This window comes from Monodelphis domestica, chromosome 2 (genome assembly GCF_027887165.1).
Source record: "Monodelphis domestica isolate mMonDom1 chromosome 2, mMonDom1.pri, whole genome shotgun sequence".
NCBI classification, from domain to species: Eukaryota; Metazoa; Chordata; class Mammalia; order Didelphimorphia; family Didelphidae; genus Monodelphis; species Monodelphis domestica.
The window spans coordinates 213,914,183-213,931,024 of NC_077228.1; the positions used below are offsets into that span (position 1 = coordinate 213,914,183).

Consider the following 16,842-nt stretch of genomic DNA (forward strand, 5'->3'; position numbering starts at 1 on the left):
GAGTATGGCTTTTCTTCTACTTTCAGAAATATTTTATATACTATAGAGATTAATTGTACTGTGAGTACATATAGTTCCAGTGCTTTTTTATGATGTATTTTTCCTTCTGAAATGGACTTATTTAGGATGTTAATATCCTACTTTGATAATTTAATTAAAAGTTCAACCATTTCTTTTATATTTTAAGTTTTATCAGTATATTGACTACCACATTTTTTCATTTCCTTAGCAATAATAGAATTATAAACTCATAGATTTAGAGCTGAAATGGACCTCAAAGGTCGTCTAGTTCAACATCTTCATTTTACAAAAGAGGAAACTGAAGCCTAAAACTTGAACAACTTGTTTAAGGTTACTCAAGTAATAAAGAGCAGAACTAAACTTTAAGGGGCAGCTGGGTGGCTCAGTGGATTGAGAGCCAGGCCTAGAGACTGGAGTTACTAGGTTCAAATCTGGCCTCAGACACTTCCCAGCTGTGTGACCCTGGGCAAGTCACTTAACCCCCATTTCCTAGCCCTTACTGCTCTTCTGCCTTGGAGCCAATACACAGTATTGACAATGGAAGGTAAGGGTTAAAAAAAAAAACACAACTGAAATTCAGACTTAGGTCTTCTGGCTACAAATCCAGTGCTTTCATTTGCTAATTGTATATCAATTTTATTGGTCTGGGGGGGGGAGTTATATTTATTAATGCAAATTTCTCTATTTTATTTATTTTTCTTTTCAATAAAAATTATTTCTTAGCTTGTATAATGGGGATTGATCAATCTGAATTGATCAGGAAAATCACTGATCAAGCTAAACCCCATGCAACCCCTAATCCCCCATCAATTTATGAATTTTCAAGGAGAAGACCTTTATTAGAGGGGGAATCAATCTAGAATTATGACCAGAATGTTACAAAACTGTGTAGCCCCTTAGTTCCAGCAATACTAACATACTGTTAGGTCTATTTCCTAAAGTAATCAGGTAAAAAGAACCTACATGTTCTAAAATCTTTATAACATCTCTGTGGTGACAAAGGACTGGAAATTGAAGGGATGCCCATCAACTGGATCTACCTGGAGTTCCTCTGGAATGGAAGCTATTGTCCTCTGCTTCTGGAATTAACAGGGCTGTGGTACATTCTTTACAATCACATGCTATGTTATTACTATTCTAAACATCCATAGTTAACATAATAAATGCTTGATAATTGATTTGTGATCTACACTTTCCCCCCATTGTATGTCCAAAATGGACTTTAGCAAGGAAAGGGAAGAGCTGGAAATATAATGCTTAAAATTCCTGTCTTTTTGATGATATCAATAATTTTTTCTGACCATTTTTAGTGAATATTCCACAAATTGTTTAAAAGTAATTAGATTCCTCACTTGACTCATTTCTACCAGAAGCAATAGCAATTTATAATGCACACGGCATTTGGGACATTTGTGTTTGTAAATGGAAGCCTGAGATTGGAGATCCAAAATATTCCAGGCTTGGATCTCTTTCCTCAACCTTTTATTTCCTTTTCTGAGAAAAAAATCAGTAGCTAGTTTTCCCAAAAAATGGATGCTTGAGGGCAGCTATGTAGCATAGTGGATAGAGTACCAGGACTAGAATTGGTAGGACCTGGGTTAAAAACTGACCTAAGACACTTCCTGACTATGTGACTATGGACAAGTCCCTTAACCCTGTTTGCCTGGTCCTTGCCTTTCTGTCTTAGAGTTGTTACCAAGACAGAAAGTAAGGGTTTAAAAAAAAAAGGATATTTCCAGGCTTAAATTTACTTTCACTTAATAATGTGTTTGAAACTTATTAACTAAACTATCCCTGGTGGTTTCTAAGCTACCTGTGAGGAAAAAGACTTCCTTAAGAGCTTGCTTCTTCAAGAAAATGTCCAGCAAAAAGATTACCCTGGAGCTTGGGGACTAAAGTCATGTAGTGAGGGACCAGGAGCTCTGGACCTTGCCAACTGATCATGATTTTGTTGTTCGTATAGTGCATAGAATGGTGCCTGGCACATAGTTGGTACTAAATAAAAAATTATTGACTCCCACAAAGCTACTAAAAATATGATACAAGTATCAGGTATGGGGCAGCTTTTTATTTTCTCTAGGAAAGAAACTGCCCAAGATTCATAGATTCATGGTAACCATGTATAGATACAGGAAATTTAAAACACTCAGTTTATAGAAGAAAATAGGATCTTAGGAAGGGGGAAGAACAGAGAAGGTGGGAGAGAATTTGGAACAACATTTTAGAAAATGAATGTTAAAAATTGTTTTTATGTATATTTGGGAAAAAAAGAAAAAAATTTTTGAAAAGAAGAAAATGGAACAAGAACTCCATGGGACTGTTGGAAAGGGAAGGACAAGGTCCTTGGAGGATTAGGTTTGAGGCTTATAGGGATGAGGCACTGCAGAAGTGTTATCCAGGGAAGGAAGCTTTATTTTATACAATCTGAACCTTATAATCATAGGACTTCTGAGTGGGGCCATAGGGAAGTAGATTGTCATTCCCTTTCTACAAGCCATGGTAATGTTGATTGGATTATTGTTCTGTCAGCAAGAGGTGGAAAGAAGAGTGGCCATATGGATGGTGGTAAGGTGTGAGCAAGATGCTCATGTTGGCTTGGCCAAGATGTCATGGTGGGATGGCCAGATGGGATGACGTTCCAATTAGGATTTTCTATTTATTTATAGAAAATTGAAATGAGGTTTGACTTACTCTCCAATCAAATAGGGACCCTGGCTTTAATTGTCACAAAATTTTCAGAAGTGAACAAAGGAGAAAGGATGAGTGCAAGAGAGAGTGAGAATAGATCAGAGATTGTGTATAGAGAACAGTGGTTGAAGACGGGGATGTGAGAAAAAACTTGTGAGAATGGACCCTTGAAGTTAATTCTTTTCTGGGTACTCAGTGGGTGGTTTCTAAGGCTTGGCCAAGGCAACTAATCCCTGCCAGTGCACCTGGCCAGAGCTCTGGATCTTAGAATCACTAATTCCAGGAGGTGGGCAATGCTAAGCAGGTGTTAGATTTGGTCTTATAATATGAATCTGACTTGGCATTTTCTGAGACACTTGTACTAACACTGAAGGTATAAGAGGGCTTCAAAAGAAAATAAGCCGGGTGGATTTAGATATTGGAATGTGTTTCGTGTGTGTGTGTGTGTGTGTGTGTGTGTGTGTGTGTGTGTGTGTGTGTGACTGTCTGTCTATAGGGAATTATATTTGGGTTTTAACAAAAGGCAGAGAGAAGGCTCTGTAAGGGAGAGAGCTATGCCAAGCATAAAATGTAGTCATGCCTAGAATGGAATGGAGGAAAAGGATAGGACTTTTCTCTAGAAGTTCTTACATTTTAGTGGATTGCTTCCTCTCTCTGGGGTTCTTTCCATATCTCGCTGTAGAAGTTCTGGGGCATAGCCATCACCAGTGATATATTATTTGGCAAATCTGGTCAAGACTTATCCCTCTTGACTCTGAAATTAGGGTTTTCTAACCCTACCTCCTCTACCATGTGGTTTTAGGGCTACCCCTAGGTTTGGTCTCTGACTAGGACCCCAGGTTCCCTTTTTCGGGGTTCTTAGAGTTCCTTTGCAAATGCCATTATGCCACGCTGTTCAACTATACATCATTTTATCTTCTTCAGGATATCTTCAGAATTGTAGCCATCCTGTGCATCCCTGGAATGGATGGAAGATACTACAAGTGATGCTCCTTATTTATGTTTTAATTAGTGCATTTTAAAACTATGGTAGAGGGTGTTTGCAGGGTAACCGGGTATCTTTACATCATCCTCTCCAGAAACAAGATGAACAACTTAGAAAGACTTAAGAATTCTGATTCATGTAATGACTAACTACAGTTCAGAGGACTAATGATGAATTATGTCACTTCCTGACAGACTAGTTCTCCTCTCCTCTGGCTGACTAGAGAAAATGCAAATTCATTAATAGAAACTCTTAAGCTATGTTTTTGAGTGAATATGGATCCCTTGTACCTTGAATCTGGGATAGCTACTTTAGGTGCACTAGCTGTTACAAATTGATGTTGACTATTACATTCAAATGAATTAATTTAAATGCATAAAAGAACTTAACAGTTTAATCACTCCTTAAAAAAATTCCCATATGCATTCTTTGTTCATTCAATTTTCTTTTGGTAATAGTTAATGTGTGCCCTTTTTTTCCCTGATTCTGTTTTTTTAAAATTTGTATTATTTCAGAAAAGTCTTTCCAGATTTGTTTTTATTTCTAATACATGTTAGTCTTGATCATAGTGGATGTATTCTTTTGTATCTGTGTGCCACAATTGTTTTTAACCAATCCTCTAAGGAGGGGAATTTAAGTTGCTTCTAGATTTTTTTCATTTCATTTAAATTTCATTTCATTTTGCATAGCATTCAGCTATGAAACTCTTCGAACACAAAGTTCTTTTTGTGTTTGACAAGACTTTCATGGCATATATCCAACAATGGAATTATTGGATCAAAGGGTACAATCATCTTTCTTTTACAGCATTTTGGCAGGCTGATCTTTAAAAGAATCTATATGTTTATAGTTCTACCAGAAATGAATGAGCTTACCTGTTTCTCCTTAATCTCTTTAACCCTGTTTGAAGACAATAGTCTTAAATAATTTTTTGCTAATTTGACAGACATGAATTTATACCTTGAGGCCTATGTGGGCCACACAATATGAACACCTATGCATGTCTTTGATTATTGATGAGGTTAAACAGCTTACAATGGATTAACAACAATTTTGAATTTCCTTTTCTTTGTATATACAACTTGTCTATTCATCTCCTTTCACCATTTATGTTTTGGGGTCTGATAATTGCTATTGTATATTTTAAGTTTTCTATTTTAATTTTAATTTTTTCCAGATTACACTTGGATACAATTTTTAATTTTAATTTTCTGGTTTAGTAATCTATGTTCTTTATTTCCCTTCTACCCTTCCCCTGTCCCCAAGAAGTCAGGTAATATGACTACATTATACATATATTATCATATAATATATACCCTATCTATTTTAGATGTCATTTTAAACTGTCATTTCTATCAAGATATTTTTCCAATCTTTTTATTTTTATTTCAGTGATACACTTTTTTGTACAAAATGTTTTATTTTAACATAGTCAAGAAGATCCATCTTGTCCTTAATGCCTTCTAATTTATTGACTAGGAAAAAATTAATCTTCTCTCTACAATTTAGATAAATACATGATTTAATTTTATTCCATTTTAAAAGCTAATTTAAAATTGTTATGTCTACTTGGCACTCACTGAGGTGTATGGTATAAGATATTGATCAAAATAATTTTCCAATATATTGTCAAATGATTTTAACAACATTTGTTAAATAGTGAATCTTTTTCTTAATTTTTATTCTCTATAGGTTTATCAAATACTAACCTTTCCTCCCTTTCTAAATGTTTTCTTTCCTCTCCAGTTACATGTAGAAGCAATTTTTAACATTTGTTTCCTCACATTTTGAGTTTCAAATTCTTTCCTTTCATCACCTTCCCACTCCTTGAGACAGTAAGCAATTTGTTATAGGTTTTACACTTGTTTGAATGTCTAGTGCAGCTCTTTTTGTCCATCCATCTAGCTTGAGGCAGTGGAGAGAGTGTTGGTTTGGAATTAAGGAAACCTGGGTTTGAATTCTGCCTTGGCCTTACAAATGTGTAAAAAAAAAAATGATCCAGGACATCTGAACCTCAATTTCTTCATTTTAAAAATGATAACAATAGCCCTTTCTTTATAAGGTTTCTGTGAAAGTCAGATTAATTGTGTATGTAAAACATTTTGCAAGCAATAAAACTCTATGTCAATGTGAACTCTTCTCTTTATCTCTATTTCTAGCCCAGGATCAGCTTTGAGGGTAACTGTTTTGTGAAATAATTTAAAGTCTGTTGAGGCATAGCATGTTCATTAACTTCTCTCATTACCATAATACTTACTATTCTTGTCCATTTGTTTTTTCATCTATAGAGTATGGGCAGGGAAGGGAGTTGGTAGAGAGGAACCTGAATTGATTTCCTTCCAGACCATTGACAAAATTATAGCATGTAAGGGAGGCAGGCAATTGAGATAACAGTATGGTAAGGTCTTAAGTGCAAAGGAGTGTCTAAGCTTTGTAGGTGTGACGTTCCTTGGGCAAGTTTATTGACATTAGAAGGTAACTAAGCCATGGCTGACCTCAAGATTGGTTATAACCCAATTAGCTTTTTGAAAAGCAAGATGCAGTCTCTCAGGGAGTCACTCAAGTCAGGAGACAACTCTGAGGAGTATAAGCAGTCAGCCAAGAAGAGAATCTGTTAGGTAAGAATCTAGCTTTTGAGAGGGAATCGTTCTGTGCCTCTTTGAAGAGGAAAAGTACTTCCTTCTCCTGTTCCACTGTTGACCATGGAGACCATGGAATCTTCCAGCTGAGCGATTTACTTTACCTAGTAGCAAAACAAACCAACCTATTGACCAAGTCTAACATTACATACATATGTCACTCTCTTCTACAAAAAAGGAAGGAGATTGTTAGACAAAATGTCACTCTCCCTAAATTAGATGAGTCTGTTGCCTTCACAGGGCAGCTAGGTGATGAAGTGGATAGAACACTGGGCTTGGAATCAGGAAGATTCATTTTCCTGTGTTCAAATCTGGCCTCAGATATACTAGCTGTGTGACCCTTGGCAAGTCACTTAACCCTGCTTGCTTCAGTTTCTCCTTTATAAAATGAGCTGGAAAAGGGAATGGCAAACCATTCCTGAATATCTTTGCTAAGAAAGTCCCAAGTGGGGTTACAAAGAGTTGGAAATGACTGAAAAGCATTATTATACTGAAAAAAATGATGAAGAAAGTAGTTTCAGAAAAACCTGGGAATACTTATATGAACTAATGCAAAGGGAAATAGGGAGAAGCAGGAGGACCAGGAGAACATTGTACACAGTAACAATATTGTAACGATGATCAATAGTGAAAAAATATAGGGATTCTAATCAATATAATTATCCATGACAATTCCAGAGGACTTATGATGAAAAATGCTATCCCTCTCCAGAGAGAAATTGATATATTCTGAATGTAGATTAAAACATTTTTTTCTTTTTCTTGTTTCTTGTCTCCCCTCCCACTCCCCCCACATGAATTAGAAACTAAATAACCCAATCCTAAAGAATGAGTGAATCAAATAACAAATCTTAAAAATAACCAGTAATTTCATTAAAGATAATTACAACAATGAGACAACATAACAAAATTTGTAGTTTATAGCCAAAACGGTATTTAGGGGGAAATTTCTTACATCAATAAAAGAGAGAAAGAGCAGATATTAAGTGATGGTGGAACATGGACCAAGGAGACAACATGAATAGGACTTCACTAGGCTTGAAAGAAAAGGGTCTGGTATCCATCCAGTTGAGGCCAGTATGGCTTCTCCAGAAGTCACTTGGTCCAAGGGCCGAGACCCATTGGAAAGCCAATTCCCTAAACTTGTTTTGTATGACTATACATATTTATAATGGGTTTTGTTTTTCTCAGTTTCTCAAATAGAAATGAGGAGGGAAAGAAGGCAGGAGAGGCTGTAAACTTGAAAATAAAATGAAAATGAGTTTTTAAACAGTTAATTTCCTCTGGCCTCAGCTACTTCCTAACTGTGAAACCTGCAAAACACTTAACCCCCAATGACTAGCCCTTACCACTCTTCTGCCTTGGAACCAAAACACAATATTGATTCAAAGATGGAAGGTAAAGGCTTAAAAAAAAAAGTTGATTTCCTAGTGAGGGAGGAGGCTGAGATAGCTTTAAGGGCAGCCTTTGGGGGCTCTTCCATTGCAGGGGAAAGGAATCAGAAAGTGAGAGGGGAATATAAGAAAAAAAGACGGAAATTATTAAAGATTTTAGGAGGAAGAAAATTCAGATAAAAACCCTGAGGACATTCAGATAACCAACAAGGAAGATATTAATAATGGAAGATGGCTTCCATATCACCTAAAACAGTACAAGTATCTCTGAATAAACATTATCAAGACACTGAAAAATGAATCAGTGCCTAATAAGCCAAAGGACTCTATGAAGTCCCAAGAGAACATGGAACCACAGAAGGACGTTCTTGAATAGATTAAGGGAGAATTAAGACTCAATGACAGCTGAGTTTATAGCTTGAATAGCAGAAATAATGGACAGAATAAAACAATTGAAATCTACAGTGACAAATCTCACTAAAGAAATAAAAGAGATAATATCTAAATGGAAACGTAAATACACAGACATGAAGGACAATCTGGAGAAGTAAAAAGAAACATTAAAACATGAGATTTCTATATAAGCAAAACATATTGATTGATATGGAAGACAGCATGCGTTGTGGAAAATGAAGAATAAAACAAATAAACCTAAATACTGTAAGGCAAGAAATAATACAAGAAACTTGTTCAGAACTTTTGAACACAGAAAACAAAGTGCCAATTGAAAGAAGCCACAGATTGCCTCTAGAGATTTAGGGGACTATCTTTTTTTTTTTAGTCAATTTAGAACATTATTCCTTGGTTACAAGAATTATATTCTTTCCCTCCCTTTCCTCCCCCCACCCTCCCCATAGCCAACATGCAATTCCACTGGGTTTAAGTGTGTCCTTGATCAGAACCTAGTTCCATGTTGTTGATGTTTGCACTAGAATGTTCATTTAGAGTCTATGTCCTTTAGGGCACTATCTTGAAGGAGCCACTGCACTTGAATCTCTTCAGTGAGGGGGAATCCACAACCTCACAAAGAATCTCATTCCACTTTTGGATACATCAGAGAAGCCATGAAAATACACAATAGAATTTAATCATAGATTTAGAGTGGTCAAGAGAAGACATCTAGTCTAACCCTCTAATTTAAATATGGGGAAACTGAGGCATTAAGAGGTTAAGTAGCTTGTCCTAGGGCACAGATTGTGACAGAGGTTGGATTTGAACCCAGATGCTCTGATTCCAAATCCAGGGCTCACATGCTTTATTACATTTTATTAGAGTATCCCCAGCAATAGTATAGAGATGGCTGAAAAGTGATAAGGTAAAATACTGACCAATTAGAGACCAGGTACACAGATTTGAAGTGGAAATTGAGAGGAGGTGATATGCCCTGAAGATGGTCACTAATCAGGGTCAGATTCTAGAACTTATCTGCATGTGTCCTCTAGATTTTTAATTGAGTTTTCCCCTTCATAAGGCCATTAATAATTTCCATTTAAAATTCCCCCGCCAGCTATATGTAAAATCAGTTTCCAACATTTTTCAAAGAATATTGAGTCTCAAATTGTCTCTCTTCCTCCCTCTCTACATTCCCAATTCTCCCTCCCCTATTGAGAGTAAGCAATCTCATATAGATTTTAGATGCGCAATCATATAAAACATTTTTCCATATTAATCCTTTTGTGGAAGGAAACTAAAATGTAATGAACTTAAGAAAGTGAAAAAGATTTTCTTTGGTCTGGATTCAGACTATCTTTTCCTCTGGAAGCAAAGGGCATTTTTTTTTTATCATAAGTCCTTTGGGATAGTTTTGTATCATTATATTACTGAGAATAGCTAAGTTATTCACAATAATTCATTGTATGGTATTTCTATCACTGAACAATGTTCTTCTGGTCCGGCTTATTTCACTCTGCTTCAGTTCATATAATTCTTTCTATATTTTTTTCTGAGCTCCTGCTTATTATTTCTTACAATGTGATAGTATATCATTATAATTATATAATATAACTTACTCAGTCATTCCTCAATTGATGGGTATCCCTTCACTTTCCAATTCTTTGCCCCCACCAAGAGAGCTGCTCTAAATTGTACTATAGATCTTTCTCCCTTTTGTTTTTTATTTCTTTGGGATACAAACCCAGTAATAGTATTGCTGAGTCAAAGGCTATGTACTGTTTCATAGCCATTTGGGCACAGGTCCAAATTGCTCACCAGAATGATTAAATCATTTCATGGCTTCACCAACAGTGCATTAGCATCTCAATTTTTCCACATCTCCACCAACTATTGTCATTTTCCTTTTCTGTCATAATGGGCAACCTGATATGTATGAGGTGGTATCTCAGAGTTGATTTAATTTGCATTTCCCTAATTAACAGTGATTTAGAAAATTTTTTTGTATAACTATTGAGAGCTTTAATTACTTTGTCTGAGAACTGCCTGTTCATATCCTTTGATCATTTATCAATTGGGGAATGATTTGCATTCTTATACCTCCAACTCATTCCTCTATGTATTTAAGAAATGAGGCCTTTATTAGAGACTTGAAAAAAAATGTGGACCATAATGATTACTATGTATTATTCTTCCTCCTATTTCTCCCTATTTAGTTTCTGTCCACTAATTCCTCCAATTTGCCCTCTTTTCTATCAGTTCCATCCCCTCATTCTCTTATCCATTCCCCTCCTATTTTCCTGTAGGGTAAGATAGTTTTCTATATCCAATTGACTGTATATGTTCTTCCCTCCTGAGCCAATATTGATGAGAGTATGGTTCACATGTTCTCCTCTCCAACTCTCTCCTCTTCCCCTCCACTGTAAAAGCCTCATTTATGTGTGATCATTTACCCCATTCTTTTTTCCCTCCCCCCTCCTTCTAATGCATTCCTCTTTCTCATGCCTTAATTTTATTTATTTTTTATTTATCATACCATAACATTCAACTCACACCCATGCCTCTGTCTATATATACTTCTTCTAATTGCTTTAATAATGACAAAGTTCTTTGGAGTTACAAGAATCATCTCTTCATGTAGGGATGTATACAGTTTAATCTGATTGAATGTCTTTTGATTTCTCTTCCCTATACACCGTTTTTATGCTTCTCTTAAGCCACATTTTGGAATCAAAATGTCCATTCAGTTCTGGTCTTCTTATCAGTAATGTTTGAAAGTCTTCTATTTCATTGAATACCCATTCTCCGCAAAGGATTATGTTCAGTTTGCTGGGTAAGTTATTCTTAGTTGAAGTTCTAGCTTTTTTGCCCTCTGGAATATCATATTCTAGGCCTTCCAATCCTTTAATGTAGAAGCTGCTAAATCTTGTGTTATCTGGACTGTGGATCCATGATATTTGAATTGTTTCTTTTTAGCTGCTTGCAATATTTTCTCCTTGTACTGGGATTATTGGAATTTGGCTATAATATTTCTGGGAGTCATCCTTTTGGGATCTTTTTTAAGAGATGATTGGTGGATTCTTTCAATTTCTATTTTGTCCTCTGAATCTATGTCAGGGCAGTTTTCCTTAATGATTTTTTGAAAGATGATGTCTAAGCTCTTTTTTTGATCATGTTCCAATAATTTTTTTTAAAACCCTTACCTTCCATCTTAGAATCAATATTGTGTATTGGTTCCAAGGCTGAAGAGTGGCAAAGGCTAGGCAACGGGGGTTAAGTGACTTGCCCAGGGTCACACAGCTAGGAAATGTTTGAATCCAGATTTGAATTGTATAATTGAAAATCTGTTACCCTAAAAAAAAAAAAACCTACATTTCCCAGGAGCCCACTGACTTTCTGTCCTTACATATTTCCTGCAGACAGCGGATATTAGGCAAGGATGTGAAGGGTCCCACTTCTTTATGTCTGGTCCTGAGCTTGATGGTGGTAAGGCAGGTGTTTGAACTGGCTGATCAGTCATGGGCACGTGGTTTTTATTTTGTACCCTCTTTATTCCTTGATTTCTAATGATCATTAATAAATCTCTTAAAATAGAATATTTTTTATTAGAGATTTACTTTTTATAGTTGTTGACCAAAAGGGACAAGAAACTCTCTCAATTTTTTTAAGATAGTCTAGATAATTTTTTAAAGCCACATTTCTCCTGCTAAGGCTTTTTGCCCACCCTCTCAAAAGCCAACTCTCTTTGGAGCTGCTGTGTTTTTCTTTTCCTACTTTTTGCCTGATTGCTTGCTCTCTCTACTGGCTGGGCTATTTTTAGTGGGGGACTCTTGGTGAAGAAGAGATGAACTGCTTCTCTTGACCAATTGCTTGAGTCCTTCGTTCCTCGTTCCTCCTTCGTTCCTCATTCCTCACTGCTGACTCTGGCATTGCTGATACTGCTTCCTCTAGCCCCTGACCCCAATCACTCATCTGGCCCCCAGCCCCAGGCCCCCAGCTGCTCTGCCCCTAAAATTGACCTCTGACTGGACCCTGATCCCTACTGCTGTTGCTGATTGCTGCCACCAAGAATCTAGGAGTCAGGGCAGATGGTAAAAAAACTAAACTGGGGTTTTCTTTCCTTAGGCAACAATTAGCCTCCATGTGGCAAGGTATGGGGCAGAGGGGGAAGGGGGAGACAATGAGAAGGAAGAGACTCTTCCAAACAGGAAGTTCATTACAAGCATGGTGTATTCTATGAAAGAGCAGTGCATTGCCTATTTCAAACAGCTTCTATCATTCATGAGTACACTGATCCTTTTACTTAGCTTACCTGAGATTCAGGGGAGAAATTCATCTCCCTGCAACTCTTTGCCATTTGGGCCTGCCCAGTTTGAGATTCCTAAAACCCATGTTCTCTTTTGCTATGGGAGATCACATAGTGCTGATAATAGAGATCTGAATTTTAGAAAAAGGAACTTTAAAGGGTCTGGAGGTGAAATTTTAAGCCTTTTCAGACTCAATTTTTTAAAATGAAAGTTTCTGTAACTTACTGTATTTTGCTGATTGTTTTGTTTAAGATTTAATTTTGTTGTTTTAAGTTCATATATTAATGTAGTCAATACTATTTGATTACACTGAATCAGTTTAATCTACTGTGTTTTAACTATTAGATATATTTTGTTAGATTTCCCCTCTAACTATACTGACCAAAATATTGTAAAGCCCATCAATAGCTTTTTCTTCCATTTTGCATTTGTTAAGTGTCACATAGATGATGGATGAACTCAACCTGGCTAACAACCTTTGGAGAATTTAATGAGCTAAGAATTTAAATGGTAATTCTAAGGGGCCTTCAGAAATGATTTTAATTAACTAGTGGTTTCTGAATGGATGACTTTTTGTTATATTTATATTATAAAGAATGTTGTTTTAAAGGTAGAGAAAAAAAGAAATGTTCCTACCAAGGTGCTTCTATGAAGCAGGAAGCCAAAAGAGTCTCTGAAAAATTCTTCAGTTAATTTACTTCCACCAGAACAATCTAGATTTCTTGGTGATGTTCTAGACCCAAATAAGTTTTGCTTTGTTTAAAAATACATTTGCCAAGGTTGAAAGATTTGCTAAGTCTGTAAAAATTCATAGATTTTTTTTTGTCATGCAGCAACTTATATGAAACATGATAGTGGGTTTGTTTGCTATTGTAATTAATTGGGCTATTGTGAATTTTGGGGACTTTGGTACTTTTTGAATGTGCATTACCTGTTGTATTGCCATTCTTTATAAAAATCTGTTACTTTGTGAAAAACATTTGCTCTGCACTCACAGTGGATCATGGCCAAGTTTGAAAAGGAAATGGATCTCATTTTTTGGTGAGAAACATTTGTATTCTACCTTTCCTTAGCTGACACAGTGTGTCAATGATTGTAAGCTATAGAATATTATATTTATTTTTAAAACTCTTTTATTATTGTTTTTGCTTGCATGTTCAATATACTATTTCAGTTTTATTTTTTCTCTCTGTTTTTCAGTTAATTTACTTCCACCAGAACAATCTATATTTCTTGGTGATGTTCTAGACCCAAATAAGTTTTGCTTTGTTTAAAAATACATTTGCCAAGGTTGAAAGATTTGCTAAGTCTGTAAAAATTCGAAGTTGGGGCTGTTTAACATGTGTTAAAGGCAGGTCTTCCTTGTTCTACATTCCACCAAGTATCTCAAATTTGACTCCTACCAGACTCTTATAATCTAGTCCCTTTTTTTCTGTCTTTCATGGTGTGGCAAACTTTCTATAGTACTGACTACTGACTGGGTAAATGCACAACTGCTTAAATCATTTTAATTGGGCCCTGTTTCAAGGACCTGTTATAGATTTATTTTTCCTTTACTTAGAATTTTTACACATAAGACTCTGATAGTCTATATTTCATCCAGAAATTATCTTTCTTTATTTAGATTTTTTTTGATGCTTTTGATTTCTCTTGCCAATTGGTTCATATACCTCCATAACTCAGCCATGAATTCCCAAGTGATCCCTATGTTTTTCAACACCCTCTTGGAGGGGGGGATGTGCTACTGTTATTATTATTATTATTCTAAATTGCAAAATTTAAATTCTTTTGAGAGTAATTTTAGGATAAGAAACATGCTACCTCTCCAAATCCAGAAAGTGAACTGTTTGGAGAAGGCACCATTAAGATGCCTGCACAAACCACACGCTGCACCAGAAGATCCAGAATGAACTTTGGAATGTGATGATTTGAACTCTGTGGGGTTGAATGCATTTGTTTTGTATGCACACTCTTATATCGAAGGGGATTGCTACCTAACTGGCTTTTTGTCAATGCGCCTAGCAACCATTGGTTTTGTTCTCTTTTCCTCTTATCTTAAAATTATTATAACTTCAAAATTGGTTATGTTTACAAGATCCATTGGAAAGACTAGTCTTCCTCAGATCTCAGGGGGTAATGTATAATTGGAAATCTGTTACCCTTAAAAAAAGAACTACATTTCCTGGGAGCCCACTGACTTCCTGTCCTTATGTATTTTCTGTAGACAGAGGATATTAGGCAAGGATATGAAGGGTCCCATGTCTTTACTTCTGGTCTCAAGCTTGGTGTTGGTAAGGTGGGTGTTTGAACTGGCTGATCAGCAATGGGCACATGGTTTTTATTTTGTACTCTCTTTATTCCTTTCTTTCTAATGGTCATTAATAAATCTCTTAAAATACTATATTTTTATTGGAGATTTAATTTTTATAGAATCTAGGACTTCCCATCTCTAGGCCTGGCTCTCAATCCACTGTGCCACCCAGTTGTCCCTAATCTAATAATTCTCAGATGATCCCTCCTGGATTTATTTTCCAGGTCAGTTGTTTTTCTAAAGAGATAGTTCACATTTTCTTCTATTTTTTCATTCTTTTGACACCGTTTCTTAGTGTCTCATGGAGTCATTAGCTTTCACTTATTCAATTCTAATTTTTAAGGCATGATTTCTTAAGTAAGCTTTTGTACCTCCTTTTTTATTTGGACAATTCTACTTTGTAAAGAATTCTTTTCCTCAGCGAATTTTTGTACCTCTTTTTCCAAAGGATCAATTTGCCTTTGAAGAAGGACTTCTTTTCGGTACATTTTTATATATCTTTTTCCATATGGCTAATTCTACTTTTTAAAAGACTTTTCTCTTTAGATTTTTTCTGCCTCTTTCCCCAATTGATCTATTCTGTTTTTTTAAATTATTAACTTCCACAGTGTTTTTTTTTTCTATGTAAAGAATAATTTTGTAGTTGTGACTTAAAATCTAAATTAATTGGTCACCAGGGAAAAAATCCCAAATATAACACCCAAGTCAGCTGGAAGTTTATGGTGATTTTAATTACTATAGAGGAAAGAAATTAAGAGAGAGAGAGAGAGGAAAGAGTTAATTTAAACTGCTCCGGCTCAGGCTGAGCCAAGCAGGAGTTCAAGGCCTTAGCCTCCCCTGAGAACCAAGGGAAAAGGGAGTCAGTCTTATCACTCACCACATGACTGTCTCAAGGAAGCTGTCTGAGGGTTCCAGGATCGAACTGGCACCCAGGTCTGCTCACAGGAAATGACCAGCCAGAGCCACTCCTCCGGGGAAAGAGACAGAAGAGAGGAAGTGATGTGAAATACATGGACGGTTTTACATCACTTTCCTGCATCTCCTCTGTACCAATGGTAGCTTAAGCTTGTCTTAGGACAGCCCAGAAATCTGTCAGCTGTTTTCTGCACATGTCTATCAAAGACCATCCTCTTGAATACTTAATCCTAAGTATGGGTATAGACACTCCTGATTTTGTCAAACTAAGTATCTTCATTGTTACAATCATGAGGTAGCTAAATCCAATCTTCATATCTGCCTCTTTTACCAAGCTATTAACTTTTTCCCTATGATTTTCCTGTATCACTCTCATTTCTTTTCACAATTTTTCTTCTACCTCTCTAATTTGATTTTGAAAATCCTTTTTTGAGCTTCTCCATTAATTCTTTTTGGGCTTGAGAGCAATTAATATTTTTCTTGGAGGTCATGGATGCAACAGTATTGACTTTGTTGTCTTCTTCTGAGTTTGTGTTTTGATCTTCACCGACACCAAAATAATTATGTTGAATTCCTTTTTGGTTGTTGTTTGCTCACTTTCCTTTTCCTTTAAAAAATTGTTAAAGTTGGACCTGAACTGAGGTGAAGGGAGTATTGTTTGAGGCTTCAAGTTCTTTGTGCAGCTTCAGGAGTTGACTCTGAAAATCTTTCTGCTTTCAGTTCTTCCAAGGTAGTATGTTGTAAAGGGATGTGTATTTAATATTTTGTGCTCTGGTCTGGGGGTAACCAGAAGTATTCTTTTCCTCCTTGGAACTGTGACTAGGGTCCCCTGCTCTTTTGTGGCTGCAAGTACTAGTGTGTGATAGTCCTCCTCCTCTCCCTCAGACTGCAGCGACTCTGCACAATCATTCTCTGGATCTGTGTATGAGCAGTGTAACAAGTCTTACAACTAGAACCAGCACAGGGACCCTTGTAATACTTTTCTGAGCAGTTGTCCAACACCACTTACCATCTGTGGCTGAGAGGTCCAGAAGCCTTTGCTGCTAATTACTACCACCTTATCTTTTTATAGGTTATGCTTCTCCAGAATTCATTCTGGGGCACTGTATCAAGAGCTTTTTGGGGGGTTATTTGGTAGAGATCAGAAGGGTTCATGTACCTTCTCTGCCAGCTTGGCTCTGCCCCCATATAT

At 36.3% G+C, this 16,842-nt stretch overlaps 1 protein-coding gene across 1 annotated transcript in view; it reads right to left on the bottom strand.

Annotated features, from left to right (window-relative positions):
* RAB37 (RAB37, member RAS oncogene family) overlaps window positions 1-16,842 on the bottom strand; it is a 99,325-nt gene that overhangs the window by 20,477 nt on the left and 62,006 nt on the right. The gene's annotated exons all lie outside the window — the stretch shown is intronic.